We start from the raw sequence: 21,785 nt of genomic DNA, 5'->3' as shown, positions 1-21,785 counted from the left end.
GTAGTAGATTAGATAAAAATAGAACAACGTTTAAAAGCACAAAAAGGATAAAAAGTTTTTAAAAAAAAAACATGTTTCATGGAGGCGTCAACACACGGAGGCTTCCTATTGCCTCCGAAACATGTCTGCGTTTTCAAAAACTTTTTATCCTTTTTGTGCTTTTAAACGTTGGTCTATTTTTATCTAATTTACCTTGCACAAAGCTATCGCTTTTCAAAAGTGGTAAATACCGGAAAAAACTTCTAAATAACAATATGTGAGAAATATTTTGACTATCTGAATCTGATGTGTAGAATGAAGGTTAGAAATAAATAGTTATTACGAATTCCCCTTGGGTTTTTAATTATTGTGTAAGAAAGGAATATAAATAAATTAGAATAGGGATTTTGAAACCTCTTAAATGTTCATATTTTAGCTATTGGATATTGTTAATTGACCCTCAAAACTAAAAAATTCACCATCGCCGAATTTCAAAACATCGTGATTTTTAATGAATTTTTAAAAATCCACGCGCAAAAGTGCGCTTTTCTGAAACGTCACGAGCCTACGTCACAGGGCGCGAATGGGCAGCCTTCCGCCGAAGATCCCTTGTTTTCGCTAGGGAAATTTTCAGCGTGCTGATATTTTTATTTCTTAGAAATTCAATAATCCTTTTGAACACACTATGGATACCGGATTCGTTAAAGCACAATCTAAATAATCTTCCTCATGTAACATCAATGATGATATTCGAATATTTCAGAGAATTTGAGAGTTTTAATGTTCCAGAAACGCGAGGAGTTAAATGCGAGGAGATAAGCCTTTTACGTTTCGTCTTCGAAGTCGAATGCGTGACCTTCGGCTTCTCCCCTATCGGAAGAGTGCATGACGTCACTTCCTATGCCATTTGACGTCACAAGCGCTTTAACTTAAAAAAATAGTTTAAAAAAAAACTACTTATCGTACCGCAAAATTTTTTTCACCTATGATGTTCATACATGTTACTCTATCATATAAAAATAAAATTGAAAACTTCCCTATTATTGCATAATAACATAAAATTTGCTCACAATTTCTTTTATCAATAATTAATTTCCTAAATAAATATTTTTGATCACAATAAACTAAAATTTTTAAACTTTAAAATACCAGGGTCATCAAGAGAAGCAACAAATAATTTGTGTTAAATTTAAATAAAATTTGCAAAAAGTCAATTAGTGTTTCGTTATATGATGCTAAGATCCAATGTGGAAGTAGAAGACGAAGAATACTCGTGTGGGAGAAACGTAGTATTTCCCAGGACGGTAAATACCGGTGGCGGGAAAAAACTTTCCAACCTTTGCCCTGCATCACAATCCTTCTCCACACCCTCTCCCCTTACAAGGTAAGTAACCAAAAAAAAAAAAAAAAAAAATTAAAAAAAAATAAAAATAAATAAAGAAAAAAAACGTACAATTCAGAAATAATAATAAATAAAATAACGTACCTTTAATAGATTTTGTAAAAATGGTATGAAACTTCGTTCTACTAAAGGTAAAGTCAAGTAAAACTTCAAACACATGTTTTTTATACATGAATTTAACTTTTTTTTAAATTTTTTAACATGCCCAAAAAGGAAAAGCAATTTTTGAAACAATAACTTTTTCACATTTTCGCGGGGAGGGCCCCTGGAACCCTCATACCAGGGGGCCCCATTCCAGTACCTAACCGACCACCCCAGAAGGAGCCAGTCCGGGCCTGTTTAGGTCCTCGATAACTTGAAATGATTTGCTATTTCACTCGGATTCCATTTCCTTTTTTCTTGTTCTAAAAATGTGTGCAAACCTGTTTCTATTCTATACTATTTTATGGCGCTCCGAATTTTCAACTTTCCTCTCCATTTGTCATTGCACCCTCTTCTGCCCCTCCCCCCTTCTTCTGAGATACTTTTCAAGGTCACACACCTGCAGGAGACCAGTCTGAAATGCTGGCGGGAGGAGAGTAGGGGGACGGGGAATAGCTGCTTTTTGTTAGTTCTGCTGAACCCTCATTCCGTTCTATCTTCACATCGCGTACAGTGGTAGAAAGGAATCATTTCAGGTAACTTTCAAAACAGTCCATTTATGCAAACGACTATTGTTAGCTATGGCAACCAAACGAAAATTAAATACACTTTCCATTCAGGAGAAGAAACGACTTATTGAAGAAGTGAAAAAAGGTTCCAAAAAGAAAAACGAAAACGCAAAAGAGTTTGAAATTCCAAGCAGTTCCCTAACGACCATATTGAAAAACAAATAAGAGGCTATTCTGGAAAGGTGTGATAATGGCTTTGAGAAACGAAAGAGAATTCGAGTTAGCGAGTTTCATGATATGGAAAAATGTCTAATGGTTTGTATAAAGCAATGCAGAGCACAAAACATCCCTCTGAATGGAAATTTGATAAAAGAGAAAGCCAAAGCGTTTGCTAAGGAATTGGGCCATTTAAATTTCAAGAAAAGCAATGGATGGTTCGAGAATTTTAAAAACCGTAACAACATTACTACATTTCTTAAGGCATACGGCGAAAGTGCAAGTGTTGATGAGGAAGTCTGCGTGGAATTTAACATAACTACATTTGATCCTGCAAAATTATGATGAAAAAAATGTTTAATGCTGATGAAACCGGACTTTTTTTTTAAATACACTCCAGATAAAACCATGGCCATAAAAGGAGAAGCCTGCAAAGGAGGCAAGAGAAGTAAAGAAAGATTGACTTTGCTGCTTTGTGCCAACATAGATGGGACTGAAAAACTACCGCCGCTATGATTAGAAAATCAGCTAAACCAAGGTGTTTTTCAGTCGTGAAATCCTTTCCTTTTGCTTAGGATTCTAACCGTAAAGCTTGGATAACTTCCAAAATTTTTGAAAATTGGCTAAAAGAATTAGAAAATAAAATGAAAAGAGAAAAACGTTAAATCGTACTGTTCATTGATAATTGCAAAGCCCACAACATAATTCTGAAATTGGTTTATGTAAAGGTTGAGTTTCTTCCCCCAAAAACGACATTGAAATTACAACCTCTTGATCTAGGGATCATTCACAGCTTTAAGATCAGATATTGCCATCAAGTTGTGAAAAAACTTTTGACTGAAATTGAATTTGGAGTCAACCTTTCTGAGTAACCATATTAGAAGCTATGCAAATGACCGACAAAGCTTGGAATGGTGTAACTTCCTCAACCATTAAAAATTGCTTTAAGAAAGCTGGATTCATAAAGAATGAAGAGGATATCCCCGTATGCGACATAAATGATGAAACTGAAAAGAGTGTGTCAAGGACAGATTGGGGACGACTTTCTGAACGGTTGGATTTAAATGAAGTGCAATTCAGTGGCGGATTGATTGAAAAAATCGGCCCTGGCATTAGGAGATGTAGCGGCCTCATGGCTTTTATAGATGTTAAATTTTACCTAAAGATTGGGATATCACTTAAATATGAGGAAATTATTCTTAACACCTAAATATGTTTTATTTAAACAAAATATAACAGACTTCTGCGCTTTAATGGTGAACAAATTTATACAGTATTAGCTAAATCTTATTTTGAGGAAAATTGTGATTGTAATTGTCCATTTTTAAGTATTTTTTATAATGCCTGGAACGTGATTGAATGTTTCCGTAATGATAACACTGCTTGGCTATTATGTCCTTTTCTGCAGTCACAACAAGTAACTTAATTGCCCTGTTATATGAAACTGATCTAGCGATGTTCATGAGTGAAAGACTAGGGCCGTCTTAGAACGTGATGGGTCCCTGAACACAAACATACATTACTGACCCTGTCAAAAACATTCCCTTTTTTATACTGCCATACCCTGACGGCCCCCAGACTCGATGCGAGGTCAGAAACCTGGTGGGAGGGGTCGGGCACGAGTTTGGCAGCCCCTTAATTTTTTTTCAAACACATATACTAATACAAAGAGAGAGAGAAAGTGGACTTAGCTTTCTGCCTTCTTGGGAGTCATTAAAGTATTAGCAATATAAACTTAATGGAAAGATCAACATGGAGTCTGAAATAGGGGTCCGGAGGCCTTTCCCCCGGAAAATTTTCGAAATTGTAGTCTTAAAAACTCAATTTTAAACAAAATTTGGTGATGTTAGGAGAGCGTAAGTTCAGGGTTTCTCCTGCTGCAATTTTTCAGAAGTGGAAATCCAAAAACAGAATTTTAAACTATCTTCGAATATATGGTATAAAGAGCAGTTCCGGAGGCTCTCCTCTGAAATTAAAAAAAAAAAAATCAGCTCTGAAAACGCAGTTTTAGAAGATCTTTGGTGATTTTAAGTCGAGATAGATTCCGAGGCCATCCACCAGAAAATTTTCAAATTGAAGTCTTAAAAACCTTTTTTGGTAAAGACTAGGGCACCGGCAGTTACTCGAAAGTTAAGTTCCAAAAACAAAATTTTTGCTGATCTTCAGTGATGTTAGGAAAAGGATTTTCAGGAGGCTCTCCCCGGAAAATTTCGAAATTGAAGCACTAAAAACGAGACTTGAAACGTTCTTCATTGATGATGCCTTGAGAAACAAGGAGACGGGGCACTTTCCCAGAAAGTTTTTCTTACTGTTAATTTAAAAACACAGTTTTAGATCATCTTTGGGAATGTTAAAAAAATGGGAGAGGTTCGAGTACTTTCCTCTAGCAAATTTGCGAAACTGGAATTCCATGTTATGGCGGGAGTGGATTCGGCTGTTCTCTTATGAAGTTATTCAAAATTGAAACCCCAAAGTTTAAATTTTACACGATCTTCGATGATATTAGGAAGGGGGGGGGGAGGTTTGGGGGATCACCGGATTTCTTTCGACATCGGTTTTTATCAACTTATTTTCTTTTTAAACTAAGGGGCCCGAAACCGTGAGTTTGTACAGCGTACAAAATACTCTATATTTCGTCAAAAAAATGTTTGAAACTCACATTTCGGCGGACTTTGGCTTTTGATTTGGTAATCTTAATAATGTAGGGTCTTTCATGCTCCTCAATGGTATTTCAAGATTGTCTTTTTTAAAAAAAAATTACGGAAAAAATATTTTGACACTTTTATTCCAATTGTTACAATCAGGGTCGCCAAGAACAAAGCGGATCCGGGGAAAAAATGACAAAGGTCAATTTTTTCACAAGCCTCCTTCTACACCTTTCACCGTTAGCATACAGTGCTAGCCAAATTATTAGACTAAGACTGTTTTAAAAGCAAATTCCTTATTGATTACATAACTATAGACACATTAACGAACAGTGAAATAATTATCTAATATTTAGTATGCATTTCCTTTTTCTTGATAAGCATTTTAAGTCTTTTTGGCATACTTTTCACAAGGTTTACACCATTTCTGAACTTTTAAAAAAGGAGGTAAAAAATTGTTTATATTTACTATTATATATACTCACATACATACTCACTAATTACCTAAAACTAACTTTAAATATAACAGAACACACTATTAAAAAGAACTAGTGAACTGTTTAAGCTGATTGAGGTTTTGTTCCTGGTAGGTAGATAAACAAAAAACATAAACAAAGCAGACAGTGCTACCACCTGCAAACATTAAATTATGCTAAAATAACATAATAATCAGTGTACAGTATGTACTGTACTTTAACAGTAAAATAAATAGTATTTTAGTACAAATAGTATAGAAAAAAAAACTCTTTAGCCTAATAATTTGGCCAGTACTGTACTTTACCCTCTGCGCGAGGTCAATTCCGAGCCGGGCCCCTATTTTCCCACTAAGCTGACAATGCCCACACGTCGGCCCTTGTTGTAAGTTGCATTTTATAGCAATTCTGAATTGTCGTTTATAAAAAAATGCGTCAAAGAGACCAAAAGTATTTTAACTTTTACGACCGCTAAGGTTTCCCCGTTTTTTTTTTTTTTTTTTTAAATGTATTAATTGATTTTTATTATACCACTAAAAATATATTGGCAGCCCCAGGGCCCGACTGACTAAAAGTGAGGCCCCAGGCCCACATAAATTTGGAGGCCCCCTGAAGACTATGCAGTGTTTGATTTACATTTTTAAAGCACGAATGCACTTTTGGAGGCCTCTTTGTCTAATCGCACAACTATGTATAAATCACTTATGTACATTTATGAATCCCCTTTGGGACCCCTCATAATCGTGACCAAGTCAATTCGTTACTGACAGAATGATTAAAAAGTCCCCTTTAAAGAAGTTTTTTTCCAATTAATAAGTCATAACTTTTTATTTTTTAAAAAATATATGTATTTTTCATATCGTTGCAATGCTATGCATAATTCTTTAAAAAATGTGGGGCCCCTTAGAAACATGGGGCCTTAGGCCTAGGCCTACTCAGCCTGTGTGATAATCAGGCCCTGATTAGCCCCATTTCAGAAATTCTCCCTCCCCCCTCTTGGTGATGGCCCTGTCTCCCCCCACCCGCAAGCTTTAGCCCATGCGTAAAGATCTGAGGCTGTGTTTTGTGAATTTGCGTTATTCTAAACACATGCGAGCAAAATTTACATTTTGCTGTTAGTAGACAGGCCCGAAAGACTTTGCTGTTAGTTGATCGGCCCATACATGACCGGCCCACCGGGCAAATGCCCGGTTGCCCGCCGGCTGTATCCGCCACTGGTGCAATTCCAAGACTTTCTAAACATTGATAAAGAAGTTGCAGTATGTGGTCAATGGGAAGACTACGAAATTCTTTCTCAAATGACCACTGGCAATCCAATTTCTGAAGAGGATGAAGAAGAGATCTGCAATCCTCACCAAAAACCTACAAACAAAGAAGCCCTATCCGCTACTGATATGCTACGAAGATTCATCAAATCCAATGAGCCTAACGAGGGGAACATTCTGGCGAGATTCGAAGGTTACACTCTACCCTAATCCGATTCGACCCCATCCGCTCTCCAGGGTTACTATACAGCTCAATGGTTACTATACAGCTCAATGATCAAATCCCGTCCACATATGACGGAAGAGACTTTTAGAGCGCTTTCTCGTTTAGAAATTGTAGTGGAATGAGAAAAAGATTTGAATTTGAAGCAAACCAGCATCCATTCTTTTTTTTAAATGATTCAATGTATCAGTAAGTGTTTTGTGAATAATATCTGCATTTTTTTTTTTTTTCAAAGAGCCATATATTTTTTGCATTTTATCCCTCAACCAATAATTTTTATTTTGAAAATAAATAAAAAAATAAGTGATAATGATTGAAAATTAGTATTTTCTCAAAAACAAAACAGGTACTAACGATTTCCTAACAAAAAAAAAAAGTCTTTAAAAATATTTGCTAAAATAAGAACTATAATAAGCCGACTGAAAGTAACAGAGGCCAAAATAACTTCCAACTGCAAAATAAGTGACATATTTACAGGATATAAAAGGGAAAACTTCAAATGCAACAAAGAATTTTCGGTCATGCTTGTGCTTGATTTTGGTAAAGAAACATAAGGTTATGAGATCGAAATACAGAAAATTCAATTTTAACATAAGGGATTCTTTAAAAAAAAATTGTACAAATTATATTAATTTTCAAAATAGATCAAAATTTTGTAGATCATTTCAAAACTTTTGTGTGACTCTAGGCTGACAAATTAAGAATTTTTCTTCTAAAAAGTATGAAAATTATAATTCAAGGGTTCTATTTAGCTATTAAGTTGCTCTTTCATTTATTGTATGGAATATGTTGTGTTTACTCATATGTTAAGTAATTAATATCTACAAATTTTTAAAAGTAACCCCCTTGCAGTTGGACAGTCCCAGAACTACGTGTTAAATGGACGAGATATCTCGCCATAAACTGCAAGGTGGTTAAAAGAAAAATGATTTAAATAAAAAGACTTTTTTTTTCTTTATAAAAAAATCAAATCCTGCCAACTACAGATGCTATGCATGTATGAAAACACTTAAAGAAGTTGAAACAAAAATTAATTTCAGCCAGAGATTCCGTACTTAACTTCCTGACATTTGATAGATACTCTTAAAGATCAAGAATTCGGTTAAAAACTTTTCAATTTAATGATTTTAATAAAAATACATATTAACCTAATTTCTTTTGCCTCTTCACAAGGTATAGTAAGCATCATAAATGCAAAAAATCTTATACCCATGGTGGATGCACAGACATTGCGATTTTCAAAGAACACGTTAAAAGATAAAGAAAGGCACATAAAAGACTCTCCCCAACCCACACACTTAGTTCTGAGAGTTTTCTTCGGTATTTCAAGGTTGCATAGCGTTCGGAAATGTATGTTGGTCATTTAGACCAATAGCGTGCCGTCTAAAACTGATTTAAGTAAAAAAAAAAACCAGAAATACTCCACACCTTACAACATTCTACCGAAAACACCAACAGAACAGCGTCGTCGTCGGCAAGACAACGGAAACTCGTTGCCAAGAAATTACTAAATCAAAAATATTTTTTGGAATAAGTTTAATAATGAAAATATGAGCCAACTAAAACAGGAAACCAGTTTTTGATGTGAAGTTTCATTTTAAAATTTTACTGTCATGTTTTTTCTTAGTTTACGTTTGACGAGCTCGATCGGTAGTTAATTGGTAGCGTCCTGTTAGTTAATCACGTGACAGCTAATGATCACGTGCTCCAATCAACAGCTTAAAATGGTGACCGATTTATGCATAGCTAGTGGATGACAAAGAACTTTTATTTTTAACAGTTGGCAACCGTACAGAATTGCAACATGTGGTGGGCCCGGTGTTTATGAAAATACGTTCGAAGAAAATTCAATTCTATCTTCGTTTCATGTTTTAAATCATTCGATATTTACGACATCCCACGTGAAATTTCTGTGCCTAGAATTTTCATAACTATGGATGCCTTAAAAGAATACATAAACAATCGGAATGCTTTATATGACAAGATGGAAATTTTCCAGATACCACAGACAGAAGGAGATGATGTTCCTCTCGTTTTAAATAACACATTAACATTCGACTTGTTTCAATTCTTTGATAAAGAAGCATGTACAGAAATCAAGTCTCACATGTTGAAATCGAGTTTTGGGTGTAAAAAGCAAAGACTTTTTGACGAAACTGTTAGGAAATCATTCGAAACGAAGCATGTCAAGCTGGACTGTAAAATTGTATTTCATGAAGGTTTTTTGCAATTATACAAGTTGGTTTTATATGAAGAAGGATGCTTTTTCGATTGGCATGTAGATACGGATGAACAGTATCTAATTGGAACTGTAGTTATTCCTTTAAACTCTGAATACGAAGGAGGTATGCTTGCTTTTAAAGATCAATCTGGAAAAGAATTCCATTTTAACGACACAGAAAGATCAATGGGGAGAAAATGGTTGAAGGCCTGTTTTTTCCCACAATATATTCCACATAAAGTTGAGCAAGTGACAAAAGGTCACAAACTGTCATTGATATATAAAGTGAAAGATAGTAATGGTGTTCCTCGTTTACATTTCATAAGTGAAAAAGTGAATCCATTCAAGACTAGAATAGAGGATTTAATAAAAAGAGTAGATGTGAAAATGACTGATGTTATTTGGACAGCAAATACACGTGTCGCAAAGTGTTTTAAAAAGCTAAATCAGGGTGTAAAAATATTGAAATGTACAGCAGTTGGTTCGGAAAAAGTAGAAATTTCAACATTTGTGTATCCGAAGAAAAAATTTGAAGAATTATGCGAAGAGGATGCATATGATTCTGATGATAACCCATTTGAAGATGCTTTGGAAAGATGTGCTGAGAAACTGAAAGTCACTGATGTAATACCAGATAAAGAAACCTGGGCACTTCAAGATCACTACTATCGAACTCCTTATAATGGAAATTCGCCTTGTACATATTATGAGGAAGTTAAGTGTTTACATGGATATGTAATTGTACACAAAAATTACCAACCTGTTGCAGAGATTGCAGATAGAAGTACATCAGAGGATGAAGAACCTGGAACACTCTTTTTCTCTTACTAATTGACCAAACACATAAGATGGTATATGACTTTAATGAACAGTTTAAGGAAGACAGCATTTTGTATTATTGATACATAGTACATGAAAACAAGATGCAAAATATGTACTGTTGTTACTGACAACAGAGATGTTTTTAAGATTTTTTCTAGTAATTTCAGGTTGTGCATATTAAAGTTTAAACATAAAAATGTCCGTAAAGTGAAGGCTTTTTTCTCACCTTAAAGAAAACTCTCCCCCCCCCCCTCCTTCAGGATCTTATTTGGACATTGTCTTAAATTGTTTAAGAGTATCAATAGTAATATTATAATCCCTAAAGCAGAATCATTTGGTCCAACTTGTTCTGAAAGATAAATTCATACTGTAAATAATCAGAATACTTTAAATACAGCAATTTCAAAAAAAAAAAAAATATATACAAGTAGTATAGGAAAAATTATTTCAAAGTTTCAGGCACATTCTTGACAGAAGAATGCGAAACCCTCTAGCAAGCAGGCCATCATTGTCCGGGAGGGGGGGGGGGGAGTGAGGAGAGAGCAATTGATCCCCTTTAGCTTTGAAAAATTAATGTATTTAGATATAAGTGGGCCAGGTTTTCTGGTATAAATCATGCATAGTATAACCTTGATTTAACAATTGTCAAGGGACTGGAAAAAGCTGACGTTGAATAATCGTTAACTTGAGGCGCATAGATATTTATTACAATTAGTTATGTAAAATACCCGGGTATTTATTTTTAGGGATAAAAACCCAAAATGGGTGAATACCCGGGTATTTATTTCAAAAATTTATATTCAACTAAAATGCTTTTCTGTATGTATTCCATTATGTATATACACAATCAACCATATACAAAAAAATAAATCTTTGCCCAAAAATTGTATTTTGATCACATATTTAAAGAATGAGTGTGTGAAACAGCTTAGCAATCTAATATGATATTCACATTAAATGTGTTGGATATGCCTAATCAATGTTAATAGCCAAATTTCAGATATAAAAAGCCATTCTACAAAAAGTAAAAAGCTTAACTGCTTACAAAAAAAGCAAACATCAATTTTTTAAAATCCTAGTCTTTTATAACCCAGTAATATGTCCCTGCATGACATCAAAATGTAATGAAATGTCGCTCAATTTATTATTACTATTTATTTACCTATATCTTATACAGGGCCTGATTAACACACGGTCCGGCGGGTCCGCGGACCTGGGCACCACAAATTTATGGGCACCAAAATAGCCTAGCCTAAATTCACTTACTTACTTGCTTTTTTTTATAAAAGCTCATTTTACTTTTTCTCAACTTTAAGGGAGAGGAGACTCAAATTTTTTTAAAAATCAGCTCAAAACCTCATAAAGTTAAAAACATTTCGCGTAAAGAAGTCGTTGTCCCTTAGCTCTGGAATTTCAAAATAATTACTTGGATGACATAGATGAACATTTTCCAGAAGAATTAACACACTTTCAAATTTTTGCAAAAGGTAACCCTTCTCCTGGAGAATGTTTTAAAAGGATAAAATCACGAAACATTACACATACGTTTCCGAATGTGGATTCACCCCTGCAGCTTCTTCTTACCTTGCCTATCAGCAGCTGTTCCAGTGAAAATTCCTTTTCATTTTTGAAAAGAATAAAAAATCATTTGAGAAGCTGCGTTTCTCAGGATAATTTACAGGCGTTTTCCTTATTGACCATTGAAAATTCTGTGACATCAAACATATGTGTCGATCAAATAATCGAAATCTTTGCCTCTGTTAAAGCCAGAAAGAAGCTTTTTTAAAGCTTGATGTCAGAATTAGTAAGATTTTTTTTTTTTTTTTTTGCAGTTTTAAATTGTTTTTTAATTCTTTTTCGCCTTAAGAGGCAATTTTAACTGTGATTAGTTTAGTGACTATCAAATGTTTGGTATTCAAATCCCAGATTTCCTTCCAAATGTACTAATGTTCCTTTAAAATGTAGTTTCTAATAATTAGGTTTCTAGTATGAAACATTGACTTTAAAATTGCGCGGATTTTCTCATGGGGGGGGGGGGGCACCAACATCTACTCGGGACCTGGGCACCAGTTTGGCTTGATCGGGCCCTGATCTTATGCAGAAATTTCCTCCAAACTTAGTTCAATTGTATTCTGCATCACAAACACACATAATATACATAAACATTTAAAATTCAAAAATAGAAAGAGATAGAAAATAGAAAATATCCGATACTTTGATATATCCGAATATTTTGATATATATGTATATATCCGATATTTTCGATCCATGAAAGTTGGGATATTTTGTAAAAAATTTATTGTGGGGGCCCCTTTGTTGTGGAGGCCCCTAGCCCCACCTGCCCTCCCCTAAATTCGACCCTGAGTACTAATTTGAACTGAATATCTAGTGCATCTTTAAATTACTAAACAGTTTCAAAGCATATTGTGTAGGCTTGGAGAAACTTGTACTCATGTTTCAGCCATTCTGTTTCTAACTGAAGATCTGGTGAAAAACTAAGTTGCACATCACTCGAAATCACGGATAAAACAAACATTTTGCTTCTTAAGTTTGATTTGTTCATAGGCGGATTTAGAACTGAGTTCCTGGGGGGGCAGCATTTTTTTCTTTTTTTTTGTATTGATTTCAACTGGCTGGATTTAGACTTAGAGTGCCCTTTAAGCTATTTCAGGTTTTTCGTCTGTTTAGTAGTCTGGTCAACTTTTCTATCGGTGGCAAAAAAGGCCATTTTTTAAAGCCCCCCCCCCCCCCTTCCATGCATTATACATAAGGTCTAAGGTGGAAAATGGAGTCCCTTTTAAGTAGGGGATAGAATATCTCCAATTTTAGGGGGTCCGGGGGTTTCTCCTCCGGAGGAATTTTTGTAAAATAGATATAAAATTCTGCATTTTGAAGCCTTAGAAGGGGTAATTGGAACTACTAAAATCTCGGAGACAAATAGCAAAACACTCTTTTGCAAATTACGATAATACACAGTAAAAATGTTTTCGGGTTGACAAATCAATTACAGCAGTTTTCAGAGAGAAAAAGCGTGAAAGAATAGAAGATTATGCATTGTTATATGCTTACTTTGGCTGTCGGTTCAATTAAATCAGTTTTTTATCACGCCTCTAACCCACCGACAAATACAACAATGAATTAAATACAAAATGATCAACAGTAAAAAAAATGCTTTAAAAGAAATGGTGTATAGATTTAGAAAATAGACCCATTTGGGCAATTCATAATTTATACACTTGATAAGAAATAAAGTTGAAGCACACTTTGCTTAGGAATTTCGAAGACTCATCTAATCCGTTTCAAGGACTTGAGAACAGTTAAAATTATTTAAGGTTCTTAAATTGGCCTTTCCAGTCTCTGAAATTTAGTACTTGATTGTACTGTTTTACAGTATTGTTCTAACTTTGTAAGAAACAACTATTTTAAGCTTGGAGCCTCGGTGGCTCGCTCGGCCACCCCACCCAGCTTGCATGCAGAGAGGCTCGGGTTCGATTCCCCCCTACTGCCCTGGGTGTTCCGATTTCCTTGTATTGTAATAAATCTGAATTGTGCTATCTGTCAAATGTCTGAGCAAAAGTCGGACTTCCACCTAAAATGGGGTTCAGTCAAACGGAAGCCGCTCATATTAGCCTCAAAAGTGGATTAACATCTCTGTTATTCATTACCTTGTTGCTCCAAGGGCCATCAGGAACAACAACAACATTTTAAGTTTAAAAGGAAAAAAAACTATTGATTTCTCATTTCAACAACTTTTTATTTTCAATTACAAGTAGTGCAAAAACAAAAAATAGAGGTAGTTTTTTTTTTTTTTTTTTTTTTTTGTTCCCTTCTGGGCTGAACAGATTAAATATATGCAGAAGAAGTAAGATAAACGCAAGTAATACAAAATAATTTCCAAAATCACTGCATTCGGGATTAAATAAACAGCAATATATGAAACATGTGAGTCACAAAAATTTATCTCAAGTAATATGCTACAGAAACGTGAGAACCATGATTTTTATATTTTTGATGCAGGATGTGGCAAGGAGCTAAACTTGACATATTTTTGCATTTCTCTCCCCCCCCCCCCCATCATTTGTTATAAATTTTTAAATTTATGGTTTGTATCCATACTTTTCCAAATTTTCAAGGTTTTCAAGCACTTTAAAATGGAATTTCTTTTTTCAAGTACTTTTCTTCTTTTCTTTAAAGAACAAATCATGAAATTTTCCGGAGTTGGGGGCCTTCAACAAAGCGAATGCCCTCAACTATAGCTTGTTTAGTTTATAGGTAAATCCAGTTTTTTTTTTAAATCTTTGTTTTAGTTTCCAATTTGTTTAAACAGTCGTTGATTATTTTAAGTATAGTGGCTGATTACTTATATTTTCACTCATATACTTGCTCTAATGGTTTTTGTAGTGTTCGCTTGTTGTGTTTGAAGGCGTAACGAGCGGATAGCGATGCAATAACGATAGAAGCTGTTTTGCATTTGCACGCTATACTTCAATTATTACATATAAACGCGGCCACAACACATTAATAAAGAACATATACATATCTGAAGCTAACATGCAACTTTCTATGACGTCGCGCCTCTCGCGATAGTCCTGTTGTTCGATTCGCTGTCTCTCTCTCTCTGTCCGAACACGGTTACAGTTAAAGTCCTTTATTACACAGTTTTCAATTCAAAGTAGTCGTTTTCAACACATTTCAACAACCCGGTAACAGCTTCACTCTTTGTAATACCAGTGTACGGTGCCCCCCCCCCCTTTCAGAAAAGGACAGTCGCTATTCTCTTCATTATCACTTCTGAACTTTTCAAAAAAAGAAAAAAAATCATGATTTTTTCTTTTCACATTTTTGAAGGTGTGTTGTTACCATGTATAAAGTTTTTCCAAGACTGGGGGGCACTGACCCCCCTCGCCCCCCCATAAATCCGCCCATGGATTTGTTATCTACTTATATAAAAAATTTTACGTATAAAATGTACATTAAATTGACAGTTTTGGCTAAGATGGTCAAAAAATCCGACCTCTTTACTTGTTGAATACTGTAATTTTCTGTTTTAGAAATTATTCATCATTTTCTTAGGTTGAAGAGTCCCTTTGCATATTGAGAAGAAAATACGGTACAGATGTGATATACCCCCCCCCCCCCCCTTGGCGAGGATAGAATTTTTAGCTCATTTCGAAAATCGCCAACGTTGGCGATAAAACTTTTTCCGGTAGCCCTAGTAACCCTGCAGAATATACCTGGGAAGTACAGATGTGAACTAATTCTTTTCGCACGTGTGTCCGTGGAGGTAGGTGCACATATGTTCCGCTCTTAGGGGGATTTTACGACGTGGTGTTGTTTTGTGCAATATACCTTACAGGAATGCTTATTTTGTGTTAGTTTAAATTCAGTAGTTGTGTTTTGAAGTAAAAACATTAGAAAATGCCAGTTTCTTCAAACTTGAAGGTTAATTAAAAGTTAACTCCAACGTGGTGTGTATCTGTAACGTGCCATTGTCATATGATGTATTGTTTTCCTTGAGGGGTTCTTGTAGTATACATAACTGTGATCATACTCCGACTGTAATGTATATTAACAGTCGGAGGGAAAACGGACCGAGCGAAGCAAGGTCCTGGCGAGCCAGAGGTCTCATAGTACTTTCGTAATGAGACCGAGGCAGGGCCGGCGAGCCGAGGTCTCATTACGAAAGTACTATGAGACCGAGGGCTCGTATCCCGGAGAAATGATGAAAAAAAAATTAATGCATTAATTTCGACTTGTAATTAATACAATAATTTATTTCATTATATTTTAATATGTTTACAAAAAACCCCGGCCCTGTACATTTTTGAAGCATATATTCGTGATGTTTTTTGTTGTGCTTTTATGTTGTTTTTATATATATTGTGTTCTGAAGTGCTTTGATCATGTTTTCTTATCTGATTTTTTCCTTTTGACGCTAAAAAAGCATCGCTAAGAACGATGTATGACATATGTCGTCATACATCGTTTTCTTGGCGACGCTTTCTTGGCGCCAACAGGAAAAAGTCGCCAAGGGTGGGGTATATCACATCAGTTCTGAAAATACAGTGAAATCCCGTTACAATCCTACTAGCAAAATTTCTTGCAACAACCTTGACAGATCTTGATATTATACTGACGGCGTCAATATTGAGGTGTTTCATACTGCATAAAGATTAAAAAGCAATATTGCAATAACAACACGTATGCAACATTGTATTCATCTTAAATACCAACATTGATATTACCTTACAATATCAGCATTGCATACATACTGACGCTGTCAAGATGATATTGATTTCATGCTGTCGCCGTCAAGGTAATTAGTACACAACAGAACAGGGGGAACTTCGTTGATACTTGCGCATGCGCACAGTTCTTTATACCCAGTGTCCCTTGCATTGCTGGCATGATATCTTCCTCCTTCAACCTTCGATAGAGCTCCACGCTGCGTTTCATTCTCTAGGCTTCGCTAAGTTGGTTGTTTAGTTATTAGTGTGGAATAGTGTTGATTTAGGAATAACTTATGAATGACTGATAACTACATTTGTTTATTAATATAGTACTAGACAAGCCATATCGCAGATGATGTGCGATCTATGATAGAAATGGCCGAGACCGTCCCTAGACTTTGAAATAAAGGACCAGCAGCCGAGAATTTCGTATTATCACTTCAATCTCACGAGTAAGATTATTTTTATTCAATGATTATTTATGTTATTCTTTAAGATAAATTCATATATTTCGTTCAGAGGTTCAAGGTGGAAATGCACTCATACTGAAATGTTGGTTTTTAATGTGTGACAACAAAAGCTAGTATCTATCCAAGCGCAGTCAATTTCTGCACAGCAAATGCAAGGCACCCTGAGAATTCGGAAAGGGTTCTTGTGGTCAGTGTAATAATGTTTATGAATTAGAATCTTTTATAATGTCTACTGCGACCAAATCTCTCGCAAAAGAAAATACCTACACTTTTTATGATGATGACCAATGATAATTACATTTGTTTACCTGTGGATATTTCAATTTAATCGGAGATAAAACTTCATTTTTAATTGTGGATTACAACCTATTTGGGATTGTCGATTATCAGCTTCTGTTTTCAATATTTTACAAAAACATTCATTTATAAAAAAGTTTTTTCTTCTGATTGTATTATGTAGTAGTTAAATTACAATGTGTATATTAGTAGTAATGTTTTAAAAATATAGGTAAGCATTTCTTCGTTTTTTCACTGTATCACGCATTCACTGTTGCTATGAGTAATGACTAATATGAACAAATTTGTTTATTTTTGGCATTTCATGCTAACAGAGTTCATATATATGTTGTTGTTGTTACTTATGCCACTCAGGGATCCGAACCCGAGTAGCAATGCTACTTGATTGTAAGGCAAAGATGGATGGCTTCCGTTTAACAGAGTGCCTATTTCCAGCTGGAAGTACGCAATTCTGAAGTATTTCCGATTGTGACAGCAAAAGGGGAAGGGATTGAAATTTTCAAAAATTTTAATTCAAAAATACAGTTTTAAACCATCTATAGTGACGTTAAGGGAAAAAGAGATTCGGGGGCTATCCCTAGAATTTCTTCTGAAATTGAAGCCTCAAAAACGAGAAAGTAGGCTTTCTTTTTGTCAAAAGTTAATGCTCCGAAAACGTAGTTTATTCCAACCTTCTATAACAGGGGGAGGAGTTTTCAAGGGCCTCGCATGCAGAATTTTTTGTAATTGAAGCGCTGAAAACAAGATTAAAGAGGGGGGTTTTTTGGTGAGAGGGGGGGGAAGCATTGTCGCGAAAAATTTTCGATGTATGAAACACAGTTTCAGAAGATTTTTAATAACTTTAATGAGAGGAGAGTTCGGAGTCTTCTGCTGGAAAGAGAATTGAAATTCCATTAATATAAGAGATCTTCAAATGTTATAGGGGGACGGGGTACGAGGAATCTCCCTCGTAAGGTTTTCGGGATTGAGGGCTTAACAATGCAGTTTTAGAGGATCTTCGGTGATATTTGGAGGAGGACAAATTCGAGGTACCTCCAGAAGTTTTGTAAAAACCAAAAAACGAAATTTATTCAATCTTTTGAATGATGGGGATGGGAAAGGCATTTCTTAGGGGTTACGATGAAATTTATTGAAATTGCAGTTCTAGGCTCTCTCCCTCCTTTTTGCACCCATCACACTGAGCAATATGTTGCTCATGCTAAAATTGTAAATACCTCCAACAACATTTACAGGCTCATCCCCCCCCCCCTTATTTCTAAGCAAAGGGAGGTGATAATGAAAATGATTTTAGTTTTAAGATGAACATTAGGCTTAATTTCTAAACCAAAATACTTAAATGATAATTATATCTTTTTGAGTTATTAGAGTGTCTTAAAATTAGAATTAGTGTCCTTCTTTCAGTGTAGTTTCTTTGGTAATGCACTGGAAGAAACAAATCAAAACTGAAAAAAAGGTAAGAAATAGATGAAGTACTGTTAAATTGGAAGAAAAAAAAAGTAAATAATTACTTGATCACTTCTAAGTTATTAAAGCATTCTTTGTTTTATACTGGAGATTCTACCTTTATGTGCAAAAATTTTTGCTTATTTTCAAATATTTCCAATAGTACAGCTGTTTATAAAGCAATTGTGTTGCTTTAAGTGTAACTGTAGCAGTTGCTTGAAAGTTCTTCCTCTTTACGTACTACTGCAGCGCTCTCTGTTTCACTCTAATTTAAAGATGCTTTTTATTACTTTGTAACAAACTTTGTTGTGAATACATATACAAGGAAATTGATTAAACTATTATAGTGACAGAAAAATACCATAAAACATCAAACCTGAAAATTAGCATCTGTAAACCACTAAGTGTGTCAGAACTGAAAAACTACAACAGGGGAATTGATTGAATGACATCAAATCTCCTTGTCAGAGCCATTCGGTAAGAGCACAATGCAAAAGAAACAGCAATCCACCTATTATTCTTTGATGAATTAATTTCAAAACAAGGATAGCAATTCTGGCTGGTCATAAATCTGTAAGAGACAGTGTGGGAAAGAGAATACAATCAGAGGTCATATACAATTGCTTTGCTGTTGTAGTTTTTCAGTTCTGACACACTTAGTGGTTTACAGATGCTAATTTTCAGGTTTGATGTTTTATGGTATTTTTTTGTCACTATAATAGTTTAATCAATTTCCTTGTATATGTATTCACAACAAAGTTTGTTACAAAGTAATAAAAAGCATCTTTAAATTAGAGTGGAGCAGAGAGCGCTGCAGTAGTACGTAAAGAGGAAGAACTTTCAAGCAACTGCTACAGTTAGTGCAGGGAAGAGTGGTGATGGCACCACATTCTTTTATGCTGTAAACATTTTTTATAAATAAATGAATGAAGAAATCAAGAAACATGAAGTATTTATTGCATATTTCATTATTACATAATTTGAAATTCTGAGCATAAAATTAAATCAAAAATATTCTGTAGCAATATCACTTCTTTAAAACTGAAAAGTCTGCCATAACGTAATGTTAATGTAAAACAAAACAGAACAGCAGACCATTCAGTATTGTTTAAAGAAATAATTGTTCCTTTGAAGTCTTCCATGACCTAACATCCCACATCAAATTTGAAATCTTGAGAGAGTGCTGAAAAAGTAGTTTTCTAGTGAGAATTTGCCAATCATTAATAAAGCTTGCTCAAATGAAATGGGGACTCAGAAAGCTGAACTAGTACTCAAAAAGGAACTTTCCAACAACTGCAACAGATAGTGAGGGGGAAAAGAGGTGATGCCCACCACTCTTCTGTGCTGAAATCATTTGTTAAAAATAAATGAATGAAAAGAGAAAAAAGCATGAAACTTTTTCAAACAAGTATTTACTAAATGTTTCATTATTACATAAATTGAAATCAAAATTATTTTGAAGCACTATCACTTCTTTGAAATCAAAAAGGGAACCACAATGTAACATTAATATAAGGCAAAACAAAATGGAACAGCAAACACCATTCAGTATAGCTTAAAGAAGTAATTACTCCTTTGGAGTCTTCTATAACTTATCATCTCACAGTAGTTAGTAGCACGGGAGAGCCCTCGATTTCGAGTCCTTCTCCTAAGGTCAATGAAGACCCACTAACATTATGTTTTTGAAGTTTCAATATTGAAAATTTGACGGTTTACTCCTGACTCCATCCCTTCCCTTTACGCTACCAAAGATGGCTAACCATCGTATTACAAAGCTCCAATTTCCAATGGAAAGTTTCAAACCCGTTCCTTCCCCCTACATCATAAAAGATGGCTTACAACTGCGTTTTTGAGACTTCAATTTCAAAAAATTTCCGGAGAGGAGCCCCCATGTCTTTTTTTCCTCATCTTTCAACATCATTCAAAGATCGTCTAAAACAGTGTTTTTGAAACTCCAACATCGAAAAGTTTCTGTTGAAAAGTTCCGAACCCCACGTCTTCTGCTACTTCATCAAAGATGGCCTACAATTGCGTTTTTAGGACTTCATTTCGAAAAAAAATTCCGGGGGAAAGCCCCCAGGTTTTTAGCAATACTAAAAACCTTTTCAGCAATACTTGCATTTTTGAAGCTATCATAAAACGACTGGTTTAACTCATGTCTCTCATCTTTCCCTTCAAGAACACAAAGATAGCAAATTATTGTGTTTTCAAAAATATACCCTTAAATTTCAAAAATCCAGAACGGGACCTCCAAACGTCCCTTCCACTTGTTAACCTCCAAATAGTCTAAAAATGCGTTCCGAACAAAAATTTTCGGGAGAGAACCTGCAAACACTCCTTCCAATGGGCGAATATTAAACAAAACTCAATCAACAAACAAATTCAAAACCATCTTCAAATTTTACTTGCAAATGCAATTTTAGTATTTCATTATGTTCAGTACGTAAACTGGTAAAAAGAGATGCCATTTTCGTGCTGCGACCTTTAAGGAAAAAGTACAGTTGAGGACCTGAATAACAACTGAAAAAACTTCGAGTTTTCAAACGAATCAAAAGTTAAAGGGTTTAATTTAGAAAATAGATCTAGAACATTAGTAGAAACTCTTTTTTCAATTTTTTATTCTTGTGTGTGTGATACTCGAAACAGTTATAACTTCCATTCAAACTTTTTGAACAAAGCACATTATTCGGGGAAAAAAAAAAAACATGCTTCAGTTATTAAACTTTTTACAAAAATTTATTTTCATTAGTCCCCCCCCCCCCCCCCCTTGATGAATTACTCAATCGCCCCTCTCAACAGGATCGTCTGGATCCACCACTGATCGCTCCCCTAAAATGATCATCTATATCCTTTCCGCCCCCCCCCCCCACCCCGCCCCATTGGCATGCGCCTTCAGAAAAAATAGGGGTATGCGCCTTTTTGAGGACCCAGTCCGACCCTGACAAGTAGTCGACTTCATACTATCAAGACCACTTAATTCTCCTATTTTCATTGTATTCGTCCTTTTTGAAGCACCAGTCCCTACTTCTTTCAAAGAAGGTTCACTGCAGGCCCGGATCCGTGTACCTGCAGAGTAGAGTTGGCACATTTTTGCCATAGGTGGTAAAAACCGTCCTGGCAAAAATACCTTCTTGCCAAAGCAGTAAAAATGACAGTTATTTTTTTCCCGGGGGAATGTAACTATTCTTACTTTTACGAAGCTGAACTTTAGCAATAATAATAACTTGCCTTAGTGTAGTTTTAATTTTTAATAGTGAATGCATCATTGAAACAGTAGTCTAAATGCAAGTGCTATTCAGTTTGTATTGATTTAATAGAATGTTTTTTTAGTTAATACTATTAAATATAGATCATGAGAAAGAGGGAGAATAACTGGTTTTGATTATAAAGTTGAAAATACTGAAGAACAGCTGTAACTGTTAAACAAATAAACTTCAAGCTTCAGTTTA

The sequence above is a fragment of the Uloborus diversus genome, chromosome 2, assembly GCF_026930045.1.
Source record: "Uloborus diversus isolate 005 chromosome 2, Udiv.v.3.1, whole genome shotgun sequence".
NCBI lineage: Eukaryota > Metazoa > Arthropoda > Arachnida > Araneae > Uloboridae > Uloborus > Uloborus diversus.
This window is presented reverse-complemented; position numbering follows the sequence as displayed.